Raw genomic sequence first — 27,104 nt, 5'->3', positions numbered from 1 at the left:
TTATTTTTTAGACAAAAGATATCAAGTTTTGATGAAAAAGGAAGGAAGGAGGAAAAATGGACCAAAACAGACCAAAACAGACCTTCAAATGAACTCTAAAAGGTGCAATAAAATTGTTTATCATCTAAAAGTTGTCTTTTGTATTCTATTTAATTGTTTGAATGCATAGATCATGAGTTTTTGATCAGATATTAGTCAACACTGCATTTTATAATGATACACTGAAATTTGGATTTGTCGAAGAAATTAGACTGAAATTGCCGTAGGATATGGCCTTACATTATAGTGATTTTCTCTGAAACTATAGGTCTGACTGAGACAAAACTTGGCAGTTATGCTTGAAATAACTTGCAATTGGAGGGAAAAAAATTACATTAAGTTTATTTGACATTAAGGTGTTCTTTAGGTGTAATACCACCAAATCATGATACGCCACATCCGGTTGCATACGAAAGTAGGTCTAAAAAAATATTCCCTTGAATTTGACAGTTGTAGAAAATTAACCCTGCATTTCAATGCACTTAAATTTTTCTGAGTCATAAACATGTATGTTGGGTGTCTGAAAGCATCATTCTTTTTTTATTTGATGGTCTTATAAAATATTTTGGAAAGTTAAGGTTACATAGTTGCCAAACAGGTAACCAGTAAATAACCTGGTAAAAATGTGATTGTTTACTTCCGGTGCAGGTTACTTTCTTATATGCAATGAAATGTAGTGTGAAATTTTCACTGTAGCACTGGAAAGGATTAAACTTTATTCATGCAAAGTATTTCTTTGGTTGAAATAAAGGTAAATTCTGTACATTTTTTTTAAAAGTACCAATTTAACAAAGACTAATAGGGAAAAATCAATGGTGGTATTACACCTATTTAGGGAAACTACATGTGCACTCGTGACCTTATTGTACTTTCATTTTTAAAAGTTATTAATAAACCAGTTCATACATTGTAAACATGGACTATTCGGAATGGATTGAGACACAGAAAGCACGTTTGAGGTAAAATTGCCTTGAAATGGGGGTTTACGGGTGTTTTCTAAGTCAAATGGGTGGACAGACAAAGCTGTATTTAGTTTACTGTGTTAAATTTTAAATAATACCCTAACAGTTTTGTTTATACAACATGTGAATTTTTTATTTCAGTGTTCACATGTTCTGAAGAGCATTCTGTTGAAAAATCTTATATGTGAATTGGTCTGCAGATGACACTTCAGCATTAAAGTAAGTATCAACTATCATCATGTTTTTTGTGTGTTTTTTTGGCCGCAAAAGTTTACAATTTGCCATTGTGCCATCTACATTTTGCACAGACAATAAATCATCTAAACACTTATTTGCCCTGGATTTATACACATCAGAATCCAGTCTCACATACTTAAACTTTATAATTCTTACCAATTATTTTTTGTACCAGCATTCCAAGGGACATAACCCTTTTTAAAAACATTTTGAGGTATTTTTTATTACTCTTTCTCCCCATTTTCTAATGTAAAATACAAGAAAGTGGACACTTTGTGTAAATCTATAAGAAATATACTGTTATGAGTAAATAAAAAGACTTTGATACCAGTAACAATAAATGGTTGACTGAAAGGGAACCGTTATTTGTCACACTAGGCGAACAGACTAAAAACTCGAGTTACACATAAGGGCTTCTAGAAACTTCCGTGTAGACTGTTAACATTTATAGAGACAGTTCTGTCAGCTAAAACACTTTAATTATTGATTTAACATTACATTTATATCATTTTTGTGGGGAAATAATCACATTTGTTTTATTTTTTAGACAAAAGATATCAAGTTTTGATGAAAAAGGAAGGAAGGAGGAAAAATGGACCAAAACAGACCAAAACAGACCTTCAAATGAACTCTAAAAGGTGCAATAAAATTGTTTATCATCTAAAAGTTGTCTTTTGTATTCTATTTAATTGTTTGAATGCATAGATCATGAGTTTTTGATCAGATATTAGTCAACACTGCATTTTATAATGATACACTGAAATTTGGATTTGTCGAAGAAATTAGACTGAAATTGCCGTAGGATATGGCCTTACATTATAGTGATTTTCTCTGAAACTATAGGTCTGACTGAGACAAAACTTGGCAGTTATGCTTGAAATAACTTGCAATTGGAGGGAAAAAAATTACATTAAGTTTATTTGACATTAAGGTGTTCTTTAGGGAAACTACATGTGCACTCGTGACCTTATTGTACTTTCATTTTTAAAAGTTATTAATAAACCAGTTCATACATTGTAAACATGGACTATTCGGAATGGATTGAGACACAGAAAGCACGTTTGAGGTAAAATTGCCTTGAAATGGGGGTTTACGGGTGTTTTCTAAGTCAAATGGGTGGACAGACAAAGCTGTATTTAGTTTACTGTGTTAAATTTTAAATAATACCCTAACAGTTTTGTTTATACAACATGTGAATTTTTTATTTCAGTGTTCACATGTTCTGAAGAGCATTCTGTTGAAAAATCTTATATGTGAATTGGTCTGCAGATGACACTTCAGCATTAAAGTAAGTATCAACTATCATCATGTTTTTTGTGTGTTTTTTTGGCCGCAAAAGTTTACAATTTGCCATTGTGCCATCTACATTTTGCACAGACAATAAATCATCTAAACACTTATTTGCCCTGGATTTATACACATCAGAATCCAGTCTCACATACTTAAACTTTATAATTCTTACCAATTATTTTTTGTACCAGCATTCCAAGGGACATAACCCTTTTTAAAAACATTTTGAGGTATTTTTTATTACTCTTTCTCCCCATTTTCTAATGTAAAATACAAGAAAGTGGACACTTTGTGTAAATCTATAAGAAATATACTGTTATGAGTAAATAAAAAGACTTTGATACCAGTAACAATAAATGGTTGACTGAAAGGGAACCGTTATTTGTCACACTAGGCGAACAGACTAAAAACTCGAGTTACACATAAGGGCTTCTAGAAACTTCCGTGTAGACTGTTAACATTTATAGAGACAGTTCTGTCAGCTAAAACACTTTAATTATTGATTTAACATTACATTTATATCATTTTTGTGGGGAAATAATCACATTTGTTTTATTTTTTAGACAAAAGATATCAAGTTTTGATGAAAAAGGAAGGAAGGAGGAAAAATGGACCAAAACAGACCAAAACAGACCTTCAAATGAACTCTAAAAGGTGCAATAAAATTGTTTATCATCTAAAAGTTGTCTTTTGTATTCTATTTAATTGTTTGAATGCATAGATCATGAGTTTTTGATCAGATATTAGTCAACACTGCATTTTATAATGATACACTGAAATTTGGATTTGTCGAAGAAATTAGACTGAAATTGCCGTAGGATATGGCCTTACATTATAGTGATTTTCTCTGAAACTATAGGTCTGACTGAGACAAAACTTGGCAGTTATGCTTGAAATAACTTGCAATTGGAGGGAAAAAAATTACATTAAGTTTATTTGACATTAAGGTGTTCTTTAGGGAAACTACATGTGCACTCGTGACCTTATTGTACTTTCATTTTTAAAAGTTATTAATAAACCAGTTCATACATTGTAAACATGGACTATTCGGAATGGATTGAGACACAGAAAGCACGTTTGAGGTAAAATTGCCTTGAAATGGGGGTTTACGGGTGTTTTCTAAGTCAAATGGGTGGACAGACAAAGCTGTATTTAGTTTACTGTGTTAAATTTTAAATAATACCCTAACAGTTTTGTTTATACAACATGTGAATTTTTTATTTCAGTGTTCACATGTTCTGAAGAGCATTCTGTTGAAAAATCTTATATGTGAATTGGTCTGCAGATGACACTTCAGCATTAAAGTAAGTATCAACTATCATCATGTTTTTTGTGTGTTTTTTTGGCCGCAAAAGTTTACAATTTGCCATTGTGCCATCTACATTTTGCACAGACAATAAATCATCTAAACACTTATTTGCCCTGGATTTATACACATCAGAATCCAGTCTCACATACTTAAACTTTATAATTCTTACCAATTATTTTTTGTACCAGCATTCCAAGGGACATAACCCTTTTTAAAAACATTTTGAGGTATTTTTTATTACTCTTTCTCCCCATTTTCTAATGTAAAATACAAGAAAGTGGACACTTTGTGTAAATCTATAAGAAATATACTGTTATGAGTAAATAAAAAGACTTTGATACCAGTAACAATAAATGGTTGACTGAAAGGGAACCGTTATTTGTCACACTAGGCGAACAGACTAAAAACTCGAGTTACACATAAGGGCTTCTAGAAACTTCCGTGTAGACTGTTAACATTTATAGAGACAGTTCTGTCAGCTAAAACACTTTAATTATTGATTTAACATTACATTTATATCATTTTTGTGGGGAAATAATCACATTTGTTTTATTTTTTAGACAAAAGATATCAAGTTTTGATGAAAAAGGAAGGAAGGAGGAAAAATGGACCAAAACAGACCAAAACAGACCTTCAAATGAACTCTAAAAGGTGCAATAAAATTGTTTATCATCTAAAAGTTGTCTTTTGTATTCTATTTAATTGTTTGAATGCATAGATCATGAGTTTTTGATCAGATATTAGTCAACACTGCATTTTATAATGATACACTGAAATTTGGATTTGTCGAAGAAATTAGACTGAAATTGCCGTAGGATATGGCCTTACATTATAGTGATTTTCTCTGAAACTATAGGTCTGACTGAGACAAAACTTGGCAGTTATGCTTGAAATAACTTGCAATTGGAGGGAAAAAAATTACATTAAGTTTATTTGACATTAAGGTGTTCTATTTAGGGAAACTACATGTGCACTCGTGACCTTATTGTACTTTCATTTTTAAAAGTTATTAATAAACCAGTTCATACATTGTAAACATGGACTATTCGGAATGGATTGAGACACAGAAAGCACGTTTGAGGTAAAATTGCCTTGAAATGGGGGTTTACGGGTGTTTTCTAAGTCAAATGGGTGGACAGACAAAGCTGTATTTAGTTTACTGTGTTAAATTTTAAATAATACCCTAACAGTTTTGTTTATACAACATGTGAATTTTTTATTTCAGTGTTCACATGTTCTGAAGAGCATTCTGTTGAAAAATCTTATATGTGAATTGGTCTGCAGATGACACTTCAGCATTAAAGTAAGTATCAACTATCATCATGTTTTTTGTGTGTTTTTTTGGCCGCAAAAGTTTACAATTTGCCATTGTGCCATCTACATTTTGCACAGACAATAAATCATCTAAACACTTATTTGCCCTGGATTTATACACATCAGAATCCAGTCTCACATACTTAAACTTTATAATTCTTACCAATTATTTTTTGTACCAGCATTCCAAGGGACATAACCCTTTTTAAAAACATTTTGAGGTATTTTTTATTACTCTTTCTCCCCATTTTCTAATGTAAAATACAAGAAAGTGGACACTTTGTGTAAATCTATAAGAAATATACTGTTATGAGTAAATAAAAAGACTTTGATACCAGTAACAATAAATGGTTGACTGAAAGGGAACCGTTATTTGTCACACTAGGCGAACAGACTAAAAACTCGAGTTACACATAAGGGCTTCTAGAAACTTCCGTGTAGACTGTTAACATTTATAGAGACAGTTCTGTCAGCTAAAACACTTTAATTATTGATTTAACATTACATTTATATCATTTTTGTGGGGAAATAATCACATTTGTTTTATTTTTTAGACAAAAGATATCAAGTTTTGATGAAAAAGGAAGGAAGGAGGAAAAATGGACCAAAACAGACCAAAACAGACCTTCAAATGAACTCTAAAAGGTGCAATAAAATTGTTTATCATCTAAAAGTTGTCTTTTGTATTCTATTTAATTGTTTGAATGCATAGATCATGAGTTTTTGATCAGATATTAGTCAACACTGCATTTTATAATGATACACTGAAATTTGGATTTGTCGAAGAAATTAGACTGAAATTGCCGTAGGATATGGCCTTACATTATAGTGATTTTCTCTGAAACTATAGGTCTGACTGAGACAAAACTTGGCAGTTATGCTTGAAATAACTTGCAATTGGAGGGAAAAAAATTACATTAAGTTTATTTGACATTAAGGTGTTCTTTAGGTGTAATACCACCAAATCATGATACGCCACATCCGGTTGCATACGAAAGTAGGTCTAAAAAAATATTCCCTTGAATTTGACAGTTGTAGAAAATTAACCCTGCATTTCAATGCACTTAAATTTTTCTGAGTCATAAACATGTATGTTGGGTGTCTGAAAGCATCATTCTTTTTTTATTTGATGGTCTTATAAAATATTTTGGAAAGTTAAGGTTACATAGTTGCCAAAGCAGGTAACCAGTAAATAACCTGGTAAAAATGTGATTGTTTACTTCCGGTGCAGGTTACTTTCTTATATGCAATGAAATGTAGTGTGAAATTTTCACTGTAGCACTGGAAAGGATTAAACTTTATTCATGCAAAGTATTTCTTTGGTTGAAATAAAGGTAAATTCTGTACATTTTTTTTAAAAGTACCAATTTAACAAAGACTAATAGGGAAAAATCAATGGTGGTATTACACCTATTTAGGGAAACTACATGTGCACTCGTGACCTTATTGTACTTTCATTTTTAAAAGTTATTAATAAACCAGTTCATACATTGTAAACATGGACTATTCGGAATGGATTGAGACACAGAAAGCACGTTTGAGGTAAAATTGCCTTGAAATGGGGGTTTACGGGTGTTTTCTAAGTCAAATGGGTGGACAGACAAAGCTGTATTTAGTTTACTGTGTTAAATTTTAAATAATACCCTAACAGTTTTGTTTATACAACATGTGAATTTTTTATTTCAGTGTTCACATGTTCTGAAGAGCATTCTGTTGAAAAATCTTATATGTGAATTGGTCTGCAGATGACACTTCAGCATTAAAGTAAGTATCAACTATCATCATGTTTTTTGTGTGTTTTTTTGGCCGCAAAAGTTTACAATTTGCCATTGTGCCATCTACATTTTGCACAGACAATAAATCATCTAAACACTTATTTGCCCTGGATTTATACACATCAGAATCCAGTCTCACATACTTAAACTTTATAATTCTTACCAATTATTTTTTGTACCAGCATTCCAAGGGACATAACCCTTTTTAAAAACATTTTGAGGTATTTTTTATTACTCTTTCTCCCCATTTTCTAATGTAAAATACAAGAAAGTGGACACTTTGTGTAAATCTATAAGAAATATACTGTTATGAGTAAATAAAAAGACTTTGATACCAGTAACAATAAATGGTTGACTGAAAGGGAACCGTTATTTGTCACACTAGGCGAACAGACTAAAAACTCGAGTTACACATAAGGGCTTCTAGAAACTTCCGTGTAGACTGTTAACATTTATAGAGACAGTTCTGTCAGCTAAAACACTTTAATTATTGATTTAACATTACATTTATATCATTTTTGTGGGGAAATAATCACATTTGTTTTATTTTTTAGACAAAAGATATCAAGTTTTGATGAAAAAGGAAGGAAGGAGGAAAAATGGACCAAAACAGACCAAAACAGACCTTCAAATGAACTCTAAAAGGTGCAATAAAATTGTTTATCATCTAAAAGTTGTCTTTTGTATTCTATTTAATTGTTTGAATGCATAGATCATGAGTTTTTGATCAGATATTAGTCAACACTGCATTTTATAATGATACACTGAAATTTGGATTTGTCGAAGAAATTAGACTGAAATTGCCGTAGGATATGGCCTTACATTATAGTGATTTTCTCTGAAACTATAGGTCTGACTGAGACAAAACTTGGCAGTTATGCTTGAAATAACTTGCAATTGGAGGGAAAAAAATTACATTAAGTTTATTTGACATTAAGGTGTTCGGGAAACTACATGTGCACTCGTGACCTTATTGTACTTTCATTTTTAAAAGTTATTAATAAACCAGTTCATACATTGTAAACATGGACTATTCGGAATGGATTGAGACACAGAAAGCACGTTTGAGGTAAAATTGCCTTGAAATGGGGGTTTACGGGTGTTTTCTAAGTCAAATGGGTGGACAGACAAAGCTGTATTTAGTTTACTGTGTTAAATTTTAAATAATACCCTAACAGTTTTGTTTATACAACATGTGAATTTTTTATTTCAGTGTTCACATGTTCTGAAGAGCATTCTGTTGAAAAATCTTATATGTGAATTGGTCTGCAGATGACACTTCAGCATTAAAGTAAGTATCAACTATCATCATGTTTTTTGTGTGTTTTTTTGGCCGCAAAAGTTTACAATTTGCCATTGTGCCATCTACATTTTGCACAGACAATAAATCATCTAAACACTTATTTGCCCTGGATTTATACACATCAGAATCCAGTCTCACATACTTAAACTTTATAATTCTTACCAATTATTTTTTGTACCAGCATTCCAAGGGACATAACCCTTTTTAAAAACATTTTGAGGTATTTTTTATTACTCTTTCTCCCCATTTTCTAATGTAAAATACAAGAAAGTGGACACTTTGTGTAAATCTATAAGAAATATACTGTTATGAGTAAATAAAAAGACTTTGATACCAGTAACAATAAATGGTTGACTGAAAGGGAACCGTTATTTGTCACACTAGGCGAACAGACTAAAAACTCGAGTTACACATAAGGGCTTCTAGAAACTTCCGTGTAGACTGTTAACATTTATAGAGACAGTTCTGTCAGCTAAAACACTTTAATTATTGATTTAACATTACATTTATATCATTTTTGTGGGGAAATAATCACATTTGTTTTATTTTTTAGACAAAAGATATCAAGTTTTGATGAAAAAGGAAGGAAGGAGGAAAAATGGACCAAAACAGACCAAAACAGACCTTCAAATGAACTCTAAAAGGTGCAATAAAATTGTTTATCATCTAAAAGTTGTCTTTTGTATTCTATTTAATTGTTTGAATGCATAGATCATGAGTTTTTGATCAGATATTAGTCAACACTGCATTTTATAATGATACACTGAAATTTGGATTTGTCGAAGAAATTAGACTGAAATTGCCGTAGGATATGGCCTTACATTATAGTGATTTTCTCTGAAACTATAGGTCTGACTGAGACAAAACTTGGCAGTTATGCTTGAAATAACTTGCAATTGGAGGGAAAAAAATTACATTAAGTTTATTTGACATTAAGGTGTTCTTTAGGTGTAATACCACCAAATCATGATACGCCACATCCGGTTGCATACGAAAGTAGGTCTAAAAAAATATTCCCTTGAATTTGACAGTTGTAGAAAATTAACCCTGCATTTCAATGCACTTAAATTTTTCTGAGTCATAAACATGTATGTTGGGTGTCTGAAAGCATCATTCTTTTTTTATTTGATGGTCTTATAAAATATTTTGGAAAGTTAAGGTTACATAGTTGCCAAAGCAGGTAACCAGTAAATAACCTGGTAAAAATGTGATTGTTTACTTCCGGTGCAGGTTACTTTCTTATATGCAATGAAATGTAGTGTGAAATTTTCACTGTAGCACTGGAAAGGATTAAACTTTATTCATGCAAAGTATTTCTTTGGTTGAAATAAAGGTAAATTCTGTACATTTTTTTTAAAAGTACCAATTTAACAAAGACTAATAGGGAAAAATCAATGGTGGTATTACACCTATTTAGGGAAACTACATGTGCACTCGTGACCTTATTGTACTTTCATTTTTAAAAGTTATTAATAAACCAGTTCATACATTGTAAACATGGACTATTCGGAATGGATTGAGACACAGAAAGCACGTTTGAGGTAAAATTGCCTTGAAATGGGGGTTTACGGGTGTTTTCTAAGTCAAATGGGTGGACAGACAAAGCTGTATTTAGTTTACTGTGTTAAATTTTAAATAATACCCTAACAGTTTTGTTTATACAACATGTGAATTTTTTATTTCAGTGTTCACATGTTCTGAAGAGCATTCTGTTGAAAAATCTTATATGTGAATTGGTCTGCAGATGACACTTCAGCATTAAAGTAAGTATCAACTATCATCATGTTTTTTGTGTGTTTTTTTGGCCGCAAAAGTTTACAATTTGCCATTGTGCCATCTACATTTTGCACAGACAATAAATCATCTAAACACTTATTTGCCCTGGATTTATACACATCAGAATCCAGTCTCACATACTTAAACTTTATAATTCTTACCAATTATTTTTTGTACCAGCATTCCAAGGGACATAACCCTTTTTAAAAACATTTTGAGGTATTTTTTATTACTCTTTCTCCCCATTTTCTAATGTAAAATACAAGAAAGTGGACACTTTGTGTAAATCTATAAGAAATATACTGTTATGAGTAAATAAAAAGACTTTGATACCAGTAACAATAAATGGTTGACTGAAAGGGAACCGTTATTTGTCACACTAGGCGAACAGACTAAAAACTCGAGTTACACATAAGGGCTTCTAGAAACTTCCGTGTAGACTGTTAACATTTATAGAGACAGTTCTGTCAGCTAAAACACTTTAATTATTGATTTAACATTACATTTATATCATTTTTGTGGGGAAATAATCACATTTGTTTTATTTTTTAGACAAAAGATATCAAGTTTTGATGAAAAAGGAAGGAAGGAGGAAAAATGGACCAAAACAGACCAAAACAGACCTTCAAATGAACTCTAAAAGGTGCAATAAAATTGTTTATCATCTAAAAGTTGTCTTTTGTATTCTATTTAATTGTTTGAATGCATAGATCATGAGTTTTTGATCAGATATTAGTCAACACTGCATTTTATAATGATACACTGAAATTTGGATTTGTCGAAGAAATTAGACTGAAATTGCCGTAGGATATGGCCTTACATTATAGTGATTTTCTCTGAAACTATAGGTCTGACTGAGACAAAACTTGGCAGTTATGCTTGAAATAACTTGCAATTGGAGGGAAAAAAATTACATTAAGTTTATTTGACATTAAGGTGTTCTTTAGGGAAACTACATGTGCACTCGTGACCTTATTGTACTTTCATTTTTAAAAGTTATTAATAAACCAGTTCATACATTGTAAACATGGACTATTCGGAATGGATTGAGACACAGAAAGCACGTTTGAGGTAAAATTGCCTTGAAATGGGGGTTTACGGGTGTTTTCTAAGTCAAATGGGTGGACAGACAAAGCTGTATTTAGTTTACTGTGTTAAATTTTAAATAATACCCTAACAGTTTTGTTTATACAACATGTGAATTTTTTATTTCAGTGTTCACATGTTCTGAAGAGCATTCTGTTGAAAAATCTTATATGTGAATTGGTCTGCAGATGACACTTCAGCATTAAAGTAAGTATCAACTATCATCATGTTTTTTGTGTGTTTTTTTGGCCGCAAAAGTTTACAATTTGCCATTGTGCCATCTACATTTTGCACAGACAATAAATCATCTAAACACTTATTTGCCCTGGATTTATACACATCAGAATCCAGTCTCACATACTTAAACTTTATAATTCTTACCAATTATTTTTTGTACCAGCATTCCAAGGGACATAACCCTTTTTAAAAACATTTTGAGGTATTTTTTATTACTCTTTCTCCCCATTTTCTAATGTAAAATACAAGAAAGTGGACACTTTGTGTAAATCTATAAGAAATATACTGTTATGAGTAAATAAAAAGACTTTGATACCAGTAACAATAAATGGTTGACTGAAAGGGAACCGTTATTTGTCACACTAGGCGAACAGACTAAAAACTCGAGTTACACATAAGGGCTTCTAGAAACTTCCGTGTAGACTGTTAACATTTATAGAGACAGTTCTGTCAGCTAAAACACTTTAATTATTGATTTAACATTACATTTATATCATTTTTGTGGGGAAATAATCACATTTGTTTTATTTTTTAGACAAAAGATATCAAGTTTTGATGAAAAAGGAAGGAAGGAGGAAAAATGGACCAAAACAGACCAAAACAGACCTTCAAATGAACTCTAAAAGGTGCAATAAAATTGTTTATCATCTAAAAGTTGTCTTTTGTATTCTATTTAATTGTTTGAATGCATAGATCATGAGTTTTTGATCAGATATTAGTCAACACTGCATTTTATAATGATACACTGAAATTTGGATTTGTCGAAGAAATTAGACTGAAATTGCCGTAGGATATGGCCTTACATTATAGTGATTTTCTCTGAAACTATAGGTCTGACTGAGACAAAACTTGGCAGTTATGCTTGAAATAACTTGCAATTGGAGGGAAAAAAATTACATTAAGTTTATTTGACATTAAGGTGTTCTTTAGGTGTAATACCACCAAATCATGATACGCCACATCCGGTTGCATACGAAAGTAGGTCTAAAAAAATATTCCCTTGAATTTGACAGTTGTAGAAAATTAACCCTGCATTTCAATGCACTTAAATTTTTCTGAGTCATAAACATGTATGTTGGGTGTCTGAAAGCATCATTCTTTTTTTATTTGATGGTCTTATAAAATATTTTGGAAAGTTAAGGTTACATAGTTGCCAAAGCAGGTAACCAGTAAATAACCTGGTAAAAATGTGATTGTTTACTTCCGGTGCAGGTTACTTTCTTATATGCAATGAAATGTAGTGTGAAATTTTCACTGTAGCACTGGAAAGGATTAAACTTTATTCATGCAAAGTATTTCTTTGGTTGAAATAAAGGTAAATTCTGTACATTTTTTTTAAAAGTACCAATTTAACAAAGACTAATAGGGAAAAATCAATGGTGGTATTACACCTATTTAGGGAAACTACATGTGCACTCGTGACCTTATTGTACTTTCATTTTTAAAAGTTATTAATAAACCAGTTCATACATTGTAAACATGGACTATTCGGAATGGATTGAGACACAGAAAGCACGTTTGAGGTAAAATTGCCTTGAAATGGGGGTTTACGGGTGTTTTCTAAGTCAAATGGGTGGACAGACAAAGCTGTATTTAGTTTACTGTGTTAAATTTTAAATAATACCCTAACAGTTTTGTTTATACAACATGTGAATTTTTTATTTCAGTGTTCACATGTTCTGAAGAGCATTCTGTTGAAAAATCTTATATGTGAATTGGTCTGCAGATGACACTTCAGCATTAAAGTAAGTATCAACTATCATCATGTTTTTTGTGTGTTTTTTTGGCCGCAAAAGTTTACAATTTGCCATTGTGCCATCTACATTTTGCACAGACAATAAATCATCTAAACACTTATTTGCCCTGGATTTATACACATCAGAATCCAGTCTCACATACTTAAACTTTATAATTCTTACCAATTATTTTTTGTACCAGCATTCCAAGGGACATAACCCTTTTTAAAAACATTTTGAGGTATTTTTTATTACTCTTTCTCCCCATTTTCTAATGTAAAATACAAGAAAGTGGACACTTTGTGTAAATCTATAAGAAATATACTGTTATGAGTAAATAAAAAGACTTTGATACCAGTAACAATAAATGGTTGACTGAAAGGGAACCGTTATTTGTCACACTAGGCGAACAGACTAAAAACTCGAGTTACACATAAGGGCTTCTAGAAACTTCCGTGTAGACTGTTAACATTTATAGAGACAGTTCTGTCAGCTAAAACACTTTAATTATTGATTTAACATTACATTTATATCATTTTTGTGGGGAAATAATCACATTTGTTTTATTTTTTAGACAAAAGATATCAAGTTTTGATGAAAAAGGAAGGAAGGAGGAAAAATGGACCAAAACAGACCAAAACAGACCTTCAAATGAACTCTAAAAGGTGCAATAAAATTGTTTATCATCTAAAAGTTGTCTTTTGTATTCTATTTAATTGTTTGAATGCATAGATCATGAGTTTTTGATCAGATATTAGTCAACACTGCATTTTATAATGATACACTGAAATTTGGATTTGTCGAAGAAATTAGACTGAAATTGCCGTAGGATATGGCCTTACATTATAGTGATTTTCTCTGAAACTATAGGTCTGACTGAGACAAAACTTGGCAGTTATGCTTGAAATAACTTGCAATTGGAGGGAAAAAAATTACATTAAGTTTATTTGACATTAAGGTGTTCTTTAGGTGTAATACCACCAAATCATGATACGCCACATCCGGTTGCATACGAAAGTAGGTCTAAAAAAATATTCCCTTGAATTTGACAGTTGTAGAAAATTAACCCTGCATTTCAATGCACTTAAATTTTTCTGAGTCATAAACATGTATGTTGGGTGTCTGAAAGCATCATTCTTTTTTTATTTGATGGTCTTATAAAATATTTTGGAAAGTTAAGGTTACATAGTTGCCAAAGCAGGTAACCAGTAAATAACCTGGTAAAAATGTGATTGTTTACTTCCGGTGCAGGTTACTTTCTTATATGCAATGAAATGTAGTGTGAAATTTTCACTGTAGCACTGGAAAGGATTAAACTTTATTCATGCAAAGTATTTCTTTGGTTGAAATAAAGGTAAATTCTGTACATTTTTTTTAAAAGTACCAATTTAACAAAGACTAATAGGGAAAAATCAATGGTGGTATTACACCTAATATTTAGGGAAACTACATGTGCACTCGTGACCTTATTGTACTTTCATTTTTAAAAGTTATTAATAAACCAGTTCATACATTGTAAACATGGACTATTCGGAATGGATTGAGACACAGAAAGCACGTTTGAGGTAAAATTGCCTTGAAATGGGGGTTTACGGGTGTTTTCTAAGTCAAATGGGTGGACAGACAAAGCTGTATTTAGTTTACTGTGTTAAATTTTAAATAATACCCTAACAGTTTTGTTTATACAACATGTGAATTTTTTATTTCAGTGTTCACATGTTCTGAAGAGCATTCTGTTGAAAAATCTTATATGTGAATTGGTCTGCAGATGACACTTCAGCATTAAAGTAAGTATCAACTATCATCATGTTTTTTGTGTGTTTTTTTGGCCGCAAAAGTTTACAATTTGCCATTGTGCCATCTACATTTTGCACAGACAATAAATCATCTAAACACTTATTTGCCCTGGATTTATACACATCAGAATCCAGTCTCACATACTTAAACTTTATAATTCTTACCAATTATTTTTTGTACCAGCATTCCAAGGGACATAACCCTTTTTAAAAACATTTTGAGGTATTTTTTATTACTCTTTCTCCCCATTTTCTAATGTAAAATACAAGAAAGTGGACACTTTGTGTAAATCTATAAGAAATATACTGTTATGAGTAAATAAAAAGACTTTGATACCAGTAACAATAAATGGTTGACTGAAAGGGAACCGTTATTTGTCACACTAGGCGAACAGACTAAAAACTCGAGTTACACATAAGGGCTTCTAGAAACTTCCGTGTAGACTGTTAACATTTATAGAGACAGTTCTGTCAGCTAAAACACTTTAATTATTGATTTAACATTACATTTATATCATTTTTGTGGGGAAATAATCACATTTGTTTTATTTTTTAGACAAAAGATATCAAGTTTTGATGAAAAAGGAAGGAAGGAGGAAAAATGGACCAAAACAGACCAAAACAGACCTTCAAATGAACTCTAAAAGGTGCAATAAAATTGTTTATCATCTAAAAGTTGTCTTTTGTATTCTATTTAATTGTTTGAATGCATAGATCATGAGTTTTTGATCAGATATTAGTCAACACTGCATTTTATAATGATACACTGAAATTTGGATTTGTCGAAGAAATTAGACTGAAATTGCCGTAGGATATGGCCTTACATTATAGTGATTTTCTCTGAAACTATAGGTCTGACTGAGACAAAACTTGGCAGTTATGCTTGAAATAACTTGCAATTGGAGGGAAAAAAATTACATTAAGTTTATTTGACATTAAGGTGTTCTTTAGGGAAACTACATGTGCACTCGTGACCTTATTGTACTTTCATTTTTAAAAGTTATTAATAAACCAGTTCATACATTGTAAACATGGACTATTCGGAATGGATTGAGACACAGAAAGCACGTTTGAGGTAAAATTGCCTTGAAATGGGGGTTTACGGGTGTTTTCTAAGTCAAATGGGTGGACAGACAAAGCTGTATTTAGTTTACTGTGTTAAATTTTAAATAATACCCTAACAGTTTTGTTTATACAACATGTGAATTTTTTATTTCAGTGTTCACATGTTCTGAAGAGCATTCTGTTGAAAAATCTTATATGTGAATTGGTCTGCAGATGACACTTCAGCATTAAAGTAAGTATCAACTATCATCATGTTTTTTGTGTGTTTTTTTGGCCGCAAAAGTTTACAATTTGCCATTGTGCCATCTACATTTTGCACAGACAATAAATCATCTAAACACTTATTTGCCCTGGATTTATACACATCAGAATCCAGTCTCACATACTTAAACTTTATAATTCTTACCAATTATTTTTTGTACCAGCATTCCAAGGGACATAACCCTTTTTAAAAACATTTTGAGGTATTTTTTATTACTCTTTCTCCCCATTTTCTAATGTAAAATACAAGAAAGTGGACACTTTGTGTAAATCTATAAGAAATATACTGTTATGAGTAAATAAAAAGACTTTGATACCAGTAACAATAAATGGTTGACTGAAAGGGAACCGTTATTTGTCACACTAGGCGAACAGACTAAAAACTCGAGTTACACATAAGGGCTTCTAGAAACTTCCGTGTAGACTGTTAACATTTATAGAGACAGTTCTGTCAGCTAAAACACTTTAATTATTGATTTAACATTACATTTATATCATTTTTGTGGGGAAATAATCACATTTGTTTTATTTTTTAGACAAAAGATATCAAGTTTTGATGAAAAAGGAAGGAAGGAGGAAAAATGGACCAAAACAGACCAAAACAGACCTTCAAATGAACTCTAAAAGGTGCAATAAAATTGTTTATCATCTAAAAGTTGTCTTTTGTATTCTATTTAATTGTTTGAATGCATAGATCATGAGTTTTTGATCAGATATTAGTCAACACTGCATTTTATAATGATACACTGAAATTTGGATTTGTCGAAGAAATTAGACTGAAATTGCCGTAGGATATGGCCTTACATTATAGTGATTTTCTCTGAAACTATAGGTCTGACTGAGACAAAACTTGGCAGTTATGCTTGAAATAACTTGCAATTGGAGGGAAAAAAATTACATTAAGTTTATTTGACATTAAGGTGTTCTTTAGGTGTAATACCACCAAATCATGATACGCCACATCCGGTTGCATACGAAAGTAGGTCTAAAAAAATATTCCCTTGAATTTGACAGTTGTAGAAAATTAACCCTGCATTTCAATGCACTTAAATTTTTCTGAGTCATAAACATGTATGTTGGGTGTCTGAAAGCATCATTCTTTTTTTATTTGATGGTCTTATAAAATATTTTGGAAAGTTAAGGTTACATAGTTGCCAAAGCAGGTAACCAGTAAATAACCTGGTAAAAATGTGATTGTTTACTTCCGGTGCAGGTTACTTTCTTATATGCAATGAAATGTAGTGTGAAATTTTCACTGTAGCACTGGAAAGGATTAAACTTTATTCATGCAAAGTATTTCTTTGGTTGAAATAAAGGTAAATTCTGTACATTTTTTTTAAAAGTACCAATTTAACAAAGACTAATAGGGAAAAATCAATGGTGGTATTACACCTACACATCAGCCAAAATTTGCTGAATCAGCAATTTTTACTCTCAGGGGTGGAATTTAAGGCTTGTTTTTATCATAGTTGCCCTTAATCAACTTTTTATTGATAAACTTACAAATTGCATGGGTAAAAAAAGTTCCTTTATTGATTTAGTGTAAAAATATATATCCCCCTTAACCAAGACATAACAAACTTGAAACCAGTCATGACACCTATGATTCATAGACTTCTTACTTTGGAACATATTACAATAAAGAATACTAGTCTGCACTCATTTCTTACCAAAAAAAATGAAACATTACATCCCTACCCCATCTGGCAGATTTTCACTTTTTTTTCATTTTACCATTTTTACTTAAGGAGTGAACAAAACCCAAATATATTATGTTTCAAATCAACACAGAAGTCAAACATGGTGATTCAGGAGGAATTATTGGATTACCAACTATATGTTTATGGTTAATCTGACAAAAAGAAACAGTTTAAGCACCAAATCATGAAAACTGATATTAAAGTCCATACCACATTTTACAGCATGCATTATATTACTTTAAACATTTCCAGATTATGAGGGCAATACAACAAGAGTCTTTAGATGGCAGTTAACTATTATTCCAAAATCCGTTTGACAATACATGTACTAGAATACATCTCTAAGTTGACTGTTTGTCTATTTCTCATGTATGCATTAAGTTAAATTATGTCCCCTTACATAATCAATTTGCCTTTATTGTGTTTTTCACTGTCAGAAAATATAAACATCTAATGATATTTGCATGGAAAATGAATAAACCATTTAATCTTGCTGATATAGCATCATAAATACATTCTTTGTCAAAAATAATGTCTAGTTAATGTACAGAAACCCCTATTTCTATCTCTTTTTCAGACCAATATGAGAGATAGATGACTAAGTAAGAACCCCTTAACCACTTACTGGTTTCCCAAAAGCTCCTTCTGGTGTCATTTTACATTAGAACTACAAATTAAACCTCAAGAAAACTAGTATAGCTGTACTTGTGTTGAAAAAAATAAGAAATTATGCAATTTATTTATTTCAGTGAAAATAATAGGATGTACATGCAACTGAAGAATGTCTCGTCTCAAATTTCAGTGGTTGCACATGTGTCAGACACTGCGAAAAGTTAAAGCGAGCATTTATAATTAAAAATAATTTGCAAGTTACATAAAAATAATGAAGTTCTACTTTCTAGGTAAATTTTTACATTATTACCTACACATCAGCCAAAATTTGCTGAATCAGCAATTTTTACTCTCAGGGGTGGAATTTAAGGCTTGTTTTTATCATAGTTGCCCTTAATCAACTTTTTATTGATAAACTTACAAATTGCATGGGTAAAAAAAGTTCCTTTATTGATTTAGTGTAAAAATATATATCCCCCTTAACCAAGACATAACAAACTTGAAACCAGTCATGACACCTATGATTCATAGACTTCTTACTTTGGAACATATTACAATAAAGAATACTAGTCTGCACTCATTTCTTACCAAAAAAAATGAAACATTACATCCCTACCCCATCTGGCAGATTTTCACTTTTTTTTCATTTTACCATTTTTACTTAAGGAGTGAACAAAACCCAAATATATTATGTTTCAAATCAACACAGAAGTCAAACATGGTGATTCAGGAGGAATTATTGGATTACCAACTATATGTTTATGGTTAATCTGACAAAAAGAAACAGTTTAAGCACCAAATCATGAAAACTGATATTAAAGTCCATACCACATTTTACAGCATGCATTATATTACTTTAAACATTTCCAGATTATGAGGGCAATACAACAAGAGTCTTTAGATGGCAGTTAACTATTATTCCAAAATCTGTTTGACAATACATGTACTAGAATACATCTCTAAGTTGACTGTTTGTCTATTTCTCATGTATGCATTAAGTTAAATTATGTCCCCTTACATAATCAATTTGCCTTTATTGTGTTTTTCACTGTCAGAAAATATAAACATCTAATGATATTTGGTACACAAAAGAGCAACCTAAATTCTGGAATGCAAATACTACCGTGCCACCTCTAATAGCACTATTAAGTTCACGGAAATCGACTAATATATTCAGTAAAAAAAACGATAACGAAATAGATAAGGGATTCCGGAAACTATAGTGATTTTACCCAACATTATAAAATTGCAGAAATTCGTGATTTTAAGAAATGTTGAGATAAAGTCTTGATTTTGAATGAAAAAACGATAACTGATGAGTGATTTGGTGTGTTCTAAAACGGATAGAGTGCAAAAGCATTTAATAAAAAAATTAATTGTAGATCCGAAAAGGTCAGGATTATGAAAATTTTCGTACAAAATGTCAAATATTTAGAAGGAATGCAAAAGCATGCGGAGTTATAGTTGTAAATATTATTTTTCATTATTTTAAGAATCTAATTCACTTAATTATTCTGTCTAAAAGAAGAGATACGACTAATTTCTTTTGCTTGAAAAACATGTTGTAATTTTATAATTTTCAACTAATTTCTGAAATAAACGTCAATTTTACAAAAACTGCACCGTACGATTTTGTGACGACCGGGCAACAATCAAAGTTAAATCATTATTCTTTCATTTAAAAAAGAAATTAGCCGTGTGTTAGGTGGGTGCATTAAAGTCCCACCTAGACGTCTTTTTCAAATATTACACTCGCCTAATACCAATACCAATAGTATATATTTATCTGTTACCTATTACCTTATCTGTACGTTTCTCATCTGACAGGCGCACCACCAAACGGTGTATTTCGTAAATTTGCTATATACACGGGTCAATTGATTGGACTTCAACATCATCAAAAACTACCTCGACCAAAAACTTTAATCTGAATGGGACAGACAGACGAACGGAAGGAAGAACGGACGCAAAGACCAGAAAACATAATGTCCATAAATGGGGCATTAAAAGTGATTTTTGGAAATTGCTGCCGAGATAATGGTTTAGTTTGAAAAATCCAAACTGTGATTAAATACATATATTTGAAAATATACACGTCTATAACCTATTTGAAATAATACACATATACAGTTGCAAACTTTCCAGAGGTGCTATCCAGCACTTTGATTTTCAATGGCACAGATAAACTCGACGTCGTGCAAAACGTCTAAAACAATGTATTAGCGCAACGGTGTATTTTTTGGTGACTATAACGCATACATACTACTAAATATGATATTTAATTTGTGTGAGCGCAGTTTTAGTAGATATAAAATTCGGTCAATTGACAACAAAACCGGGGAGTTTGAAAGAGGGGCAATATGCAAATGAAGCTGAAATAAGCCAATCAAATATTCGGATAGCTGATGCTGATGTCATCATGAAAAGTAAATTATTATTGGTCAGTCTGGAAAAAAGTGCAGCGTTCTCAAACCATGTGGCATATGAACTAAGACGTTTGAAGAAGCATGGCTTATGTTGTGCAAGGTAGTCGAGGTGGAAAAATCTTAACACATGTATGAAGGATACAGGTACCAGAAAAAACAGAATTAGATTAAACGCAATTCACTGGCGGTGTTGGAGGAACACATGCAGAGCCCCTTTACGAACCGCAGTTTTTGACATACAAAATGCACCAAACAATATCGACGTTTTACATGTAAGTTGAGTTCATTTCATGTATTTTATTCCTCAACATACTTTTATAAATAAAACATAATTGCCTCTTGGAACCAAAGAAGTAAAATGAGAAACTTGGTCTTTATGTAAAAATGAATCCTTTTTTTTTTTTTTTTGGGGGGGGGGGGTCCGATTATTATCTTATACATCTGAGGGGGAGGACAGGGGGGGTACCCTTCTCCCTTCTCCCACCCTTCTTCTCCTTTCTCCTACCCCGTTCTCCTTTCTCCCATTAGAATAAAACATCTCCTTTTGAGATATTTTTTCTTGAAATATTAGAAAAAAATTTAAAAGGAGAGATATTTTATTTTTTCTCCTTTCTCCAACTTTTTCTCCTTTCTCCTACTCCCTTTCTCCTTTCTCCCACCCCCTTTCTCCTTTCTCCTACCCCCTTTCGCCCTGTCTCCCTTACACCTGTCCTCCCCCTCACATCTTGTACTTCAAGCATATCAATTTTACATTTGATACGAGCATGTCTCATCGGTCACTTTTCATCATGACAATCTTTCTATTTGGTAAATTGTATTACATCCTGACCGGTTTTTACTTTAGAGATATAGAAATTACTCTAGAGCCTAAAAGAAGATTTCTGCGCGCATATCTTTTTTAATAATTTCTTAGATTTTGAAGATAAGTACTTATACAGACTACATAACTTGCGACTGACTATCTTTTAGGTTTCCGAGCATGATCACCAAGAAGACCAGGAAACAATTGACTCTGCATCAATAAGACAAAGAATGGTAAATCATGTATCTGCAAATCCAGAGGTCTCCGGAAGACAGGCTTATGACAATGTTGTTCAGCAAGTCCCACGGAATGAACGGGATAGTATCCCAACATAAGATTGCCTAAGATCATCACTTGACAGGACAAGAAGGAAACACATTCCCCCAATCCCAGCCACAATAAATGATGTGGCTATCAACGGGCGCTGGTGTCTTACCAAAGATGGTGATCAATTCCTAAGTAAACTAGATAATGGATGGGGAATTGCTGTTTTCTGCACTAGGGAGGCACTTATGTGTTTGGGAGATTGTAATCATATTAATATAGATGCTACTTTTAAGTCTGTCCCGCGTCCATATATGCAATTTTTGACAATACACGGGTTCTACCGTGACAGGGTAATTCCATTTGTTTATACTTTAATGACAGATAAGCATATTGGCAGCTATCGACAGATTATGAGACACATTAAACGGCGTTACAGAAGGTTAACCAACAATGATTTATCGCCACAAAACATTGTTTCAGATTTCGAGACCGGAATGATAACTGCAGCGGAAACAGAATTTCCCCAAGCTAGGATGTGTGGCTGTTTCTTTCATTTCTGCAGAAGTATCTAGAGGCGACTTCAGAAAGAGGGACTTCGAAATGCCTTTAACAGACGTCTTGCACTGAGGAGATGTGTGAGAAAAATGATGGCCATAGCGTATCTTCCATTGGCGGTGGTTCGACAAAATTTCCAGTTGCAACTACTCAACGACTATGTCACAATTGTCCAGGTCTAAGGGAGCTATTAACTTATTTCCAACGAAATTACCTAAATGGACAGTTTAGCCCAGTTATTTGGAATGTCTACCAAAGAAATATGGACAATAGGACAAACAATCATGTCGAATGTAAGTATATACATGTATGACAAATTAAATCATAAAAGCATATGCTTTAATGACACTCCGAACGTTACGGTATGTATCCCCAATCTATGTAGTATTAATAATTTGATTTATCAGTATTAATGGCCCCAATAAAAAAAAAAATGGAAAGCGATTCTGTCGCTTATGATCAGCCGTTGTTTTTCATAAAAGCTTCCGTGTAACAATCATACCCGAAATTCAGAAAGCAAAAATGCTTAAATTCAGTATCTCATGATTGTAAGAGGTTTTTTTTGTATTTCACTGAATATAAAAATGAAATGTGTTATTTAATCCTTGCTAACTACTAAATCAGAATTGGGTCACAAAAAAACTTTCTGTTTTTCCTTTGAAAATTCATTATAAATATTTTTCAGCTTTCAACAAGAGATGGAACGCAGTAGTTGGCAGACGTCATCCAAACTTGTGGTACTTTTTGAAGAAGTTAAAAACAGAAGAAAGAAGGGGAGCCTTGTCCGTTGCAGCCGTTAGACGAGGCGATCGACCACCCGTTCGAAACAGGAAGTACCGCCTTCTTCAAGAAAGGATAGATCGTTTAACGAATTCCTACAGAAATGGACAGAGAACACTTAATCAGTACTGGGACGCCATGGTGTACACTGTTGCCCAATTTAACTGAAATGACTGAGACGTTTAGCCGTTTGTCGGTGGTGTAATAAAAGTTGAAATAAAACATATCTTACAAGTTTGTGTTCGTAATTCTAAAAAGTCCAGCAGAACGTGACATTCTTAATTGACCTTAAGACCAGTCATTACGCATCTACATTTATTTCAAATCTGAGTTTACTGTGGCTTTCATCTATTACACCCACCCTCCTTTTTTACGATTGTACATGGGCATTAAATTGTCTAGTTCGTTCGTCTGTCCGTTCATTCGTACGACCGATTGTCCAGATGTTCGTTTGTCCGTAAGTTCGTTCGTCTGTTCGTGCGAACAGATTTTTAGTCAATGTGGTTTATTATGAAGCAGTACTTGTATCAACTTGAAACTTAGTACACATGTTCCTTTGATGAGGTTTTTATTAATTGTATGATAAATTGGGTTTTATCTCAGTCTTATTGTTCACTTAATTTAGAATTGGCATAATTTTTAAAAAGTACATTGCAAGGTTAAAGTCAGTTAAGGCCGTAAGGTGGCCTATAGTTGTTAATTACTGTGTTATTTGGTCTCCTATGAAGAGTTGTCTCATTGGAAATTACATCACATCTTTTTGTATTTAGTGTCTCGCTTGCGACTTCTGTAACAGAAAGAGAGACTGGGATAGTTCAGATTTTTGCAATGTTAATTTCACTTTTATTATAAGTAATATGTTAACTATATTTGGAGTATGAAATGATTGTATATCTGGCCTTTGTCTTTCATATATTTGTACATTAATTTGGCTTTGCTCATTGTTGAAGGCCGTACGGTGACCTATAGTTGTTAATTTCTGTGTCATTTGGTCTCTTGTTTAGAGTTGTCTCATTGGCAAGTACACCAAATCTCCTTTTTTATATATACACGTTTGTCTGAAAGGGTATATCTCACCTCGACCTCATGTGTGTGTGTGGGGGGGGGGGGGGGGGGGGTCGTGGGTTGGACCCCCTTTTTTTGGCCGATCTATGCATTTGTATAGGGACATGTACCTTGGGTTGGGAACACAGACACCCCCTTTTTTAAAATGGCTGGATCCGCCCCTGACATTGATCATTTAAATTTAACGTTATACAGGCAAGACATTTCAGTGTGTCCACACTTGTTTTTCAAGGTAGTGGAAAATGATCGAGTGTCGGACTATTGAGTGTCGGACTATCGAGTGTCGGACTAATGAGTGTCGGACCAATGATTGTCGGACTAATGCGTGTCGAACTATCGGGACGACCCCGTCGGAATATCGGGGCGACCCCTCCAAGGGGGACACCCATACCACCTTTAATAATTGGGCTACCCCATCGTGAGTTAGGAAACAATAGATCTTATGGTCTTGTTGGTATTTTTAATAATCCTTGTGTTGTTTTATGACAAGTTGTTGACCAAAGACGCATTATTTAAAGTTTACAATAGACAATATAGACAATATTTTATTCGCACAAACACATTTACATTAAATGGTTATGGCATACAAAATTAAAACAATAAACCAGAGACATATAATTGTATTAGACATATAATTGTATTATATGTCTCTGAATAAACTGACAATAGTTAAATTGATTATAACTATATTAGAGTGACAGTGGTATTCACAGCGAAGAAGAAAAAGGCTATAAATATCAACAGTTTACACATTGTTAATGTTCATGAACAATTATAAAAAAGAACACAAACAAAAATTAGGTTGCATATTAAAAAAAGTTACACAGATGTTCTTAATAAAAGACAATCATTAATATACTTTATGGTGATTTTTATAATGACTGGTAGACTGCTATTTAAAAGTACAGTCAAATGATTTAGTGTTATAGTGGACTGCAATTTAATAAAATTGAAATTAAGATTTTTATTAATATTTTGTATATAGGTATCCCTTAATGATTTATAGCATGGACAGATTGAGAAGAAATGGTATTCATCCTCAATTTCTTGTCTGTTACAGGATAAGCAAATGCGTTTATTTCTTTCAATGTTGGTATAACGCCCTCTTTCAATTGCTAGGGAATGCGCACTTAGTTTAAATTTACTGAAAACTGATCGGTCGGTTTTGAATTTACATATATCAATATATGGGGGCCTTTTTCTAATTCTTTTAGTATGACAAAAGAAATTTAATTTTTCACATTTATTAATAGAACAATTCATAATTTGATAAGCCTGGTCATAGATTCTTTGTTGGATACTATTTATGTGATATTTTAAATTAAAAGTATTAAAAGTGAGATGACCAAAACCTAATTTATTTAACCAGTCTTTTACAATGTTAACCCATTTACTTGTTTTCTCTACATTATTATATATTTTATGGACTAAAGTGTTAGGAGAGTTTACAATGTGGTTTAGAAATTTTATAGCTGAAAGGTGAATTTTAAAGTACAAAGGGATTCTGTTTGTCTCAGTTAAACAGGCTACATTTGTTGTTTTGCACTGTACTCCTAAAATTTCTTTAATAAATTTAATATGTAAATGTTCAAATGGATCTGAATCTTTGAACACTTGGCTTACACCCCAAACTTCACTTCCATAAAGAGTTATTGGAACAACTAAAGTATCAAATAATTTTTCAAGCATACTGCAGGAATTATCTAAAGAGACTGTTTTTTTTAATTTTAAACCAAGCTTTTCTTCCTTTTTACATCCCATTTGAATTATTGCGCGGAAAGAACTCGCACGTGTTTTAATATTAAATATGTTATTTCCCCTTAGTACCTCGAGAAGCTACGTAGGATTCGCTACGTAAATATCTTCCTGGTAAAATTCCTCCTCGAACTTCATGATATTTGCTCTGCAGAAAACATTTATTATGTAAACTTCAAAAGAAACAAGGTAAGAAAGAGATTATTTACAATCTGTTCTTTCACTACGTCTTCAAATGACAAATCAACACTTATAAATTATCCTGGATACCAACAAGACACCATCATTTAACCAGTTTTTATCCATGCACAACTTGCCACAATATTTTACATGCAGAATGTGGGCAGAATATGGAAGAAGAAATCAATGGCATATATCTAAGACGCTAGAAATAATGATTGGACAACTTTCGTTTCTGTGCACACTTGTGCACTTTCTTCTTAATGTAAATCCCTCCATTGTTGGAGCACATATAGCTGAATGTGTTACAGAGGAAAAGCATGCATATATTAAATTAATCCATAATATTAAACATTAAAATGCAGCTTAAAAGCTTTATTATTTTATCTTACACCATCAACATAGAAATTTATGTAAAATTGAGGTTGGAAATGGGGAACATGTCAAAGAGACAACAACCTGACTAAAGAGCAGAAAACGGACCAAGTCTTCAACACAGCAAGAAAATCCAGCACCCAGAGGCGGGCTTCAGTTTGCCCCTAAATAAAATTGTGTACTAGTTCAGTGAAAAGGGACGTCATACTAAACCCCTCCAAAACAGATAAATGAACTAAAATTAAAAAAAGCATACAAGACTAACAAAGGCCAGGTGCAAAAATGGGACGGGGTTATACAAATTTTATGAGATCTCAACCATCCCCCTATACCTCTAGTCAATGTCGAATAAACAAACACACAGTAATACACACAATAAAACTCAGTATGAACATATAGCT

The 27,104-nt window shown here is 32.4% G+C and overlaps 1 protein-coding gene across 3 annotated transcripts in view; it reads left to right on the top strand.

The window, feature by feature from the left end:
- Positions 1–27,104, top strand: part of LOC143054461 (uncharacterized) — a 261,664-nt gene that overhangs the window by 174,835 nt on the left and 59,725 nt on the right. The window contains exon 1 of one of the 3 annotated variants that reach the window (XM_076227469.1): positions 26,216–26,337. The exons of 1 other annotated variant lie outside the window; for it this stretch is intronic. The gene's annotated coding sequence lies outside the window, so the exon portion shown is untranslated. Of the gene's footprint in view, positions 1–26,215; positions 26,338–27,104 lie in introns of those variants that run through there. One more of the 3 variants, XM_076227468.1, reaches the window with a different exon arrangement.

The sequence above is a fragment of the Mytilus galloprovincialis genome, chromosome 12 (genome assembly GCF_965363235.1).
Source record: "Mytilus galloprovincialis chromosome 12, xbMytGall1.hap1.1, whole genome shotgun sequence".
Taxonomy (NCBI): Eukaryota; Metazoa; Mollusca; class Bivalvia; order Mytilida; family Mytilidae; genus Mytilus; species Mytilus galloprovincialis.
Note: the sequence above shows the minus strand (reverse complement) of the source record. Positions and strands in the feature narration are given on the sequence as shown.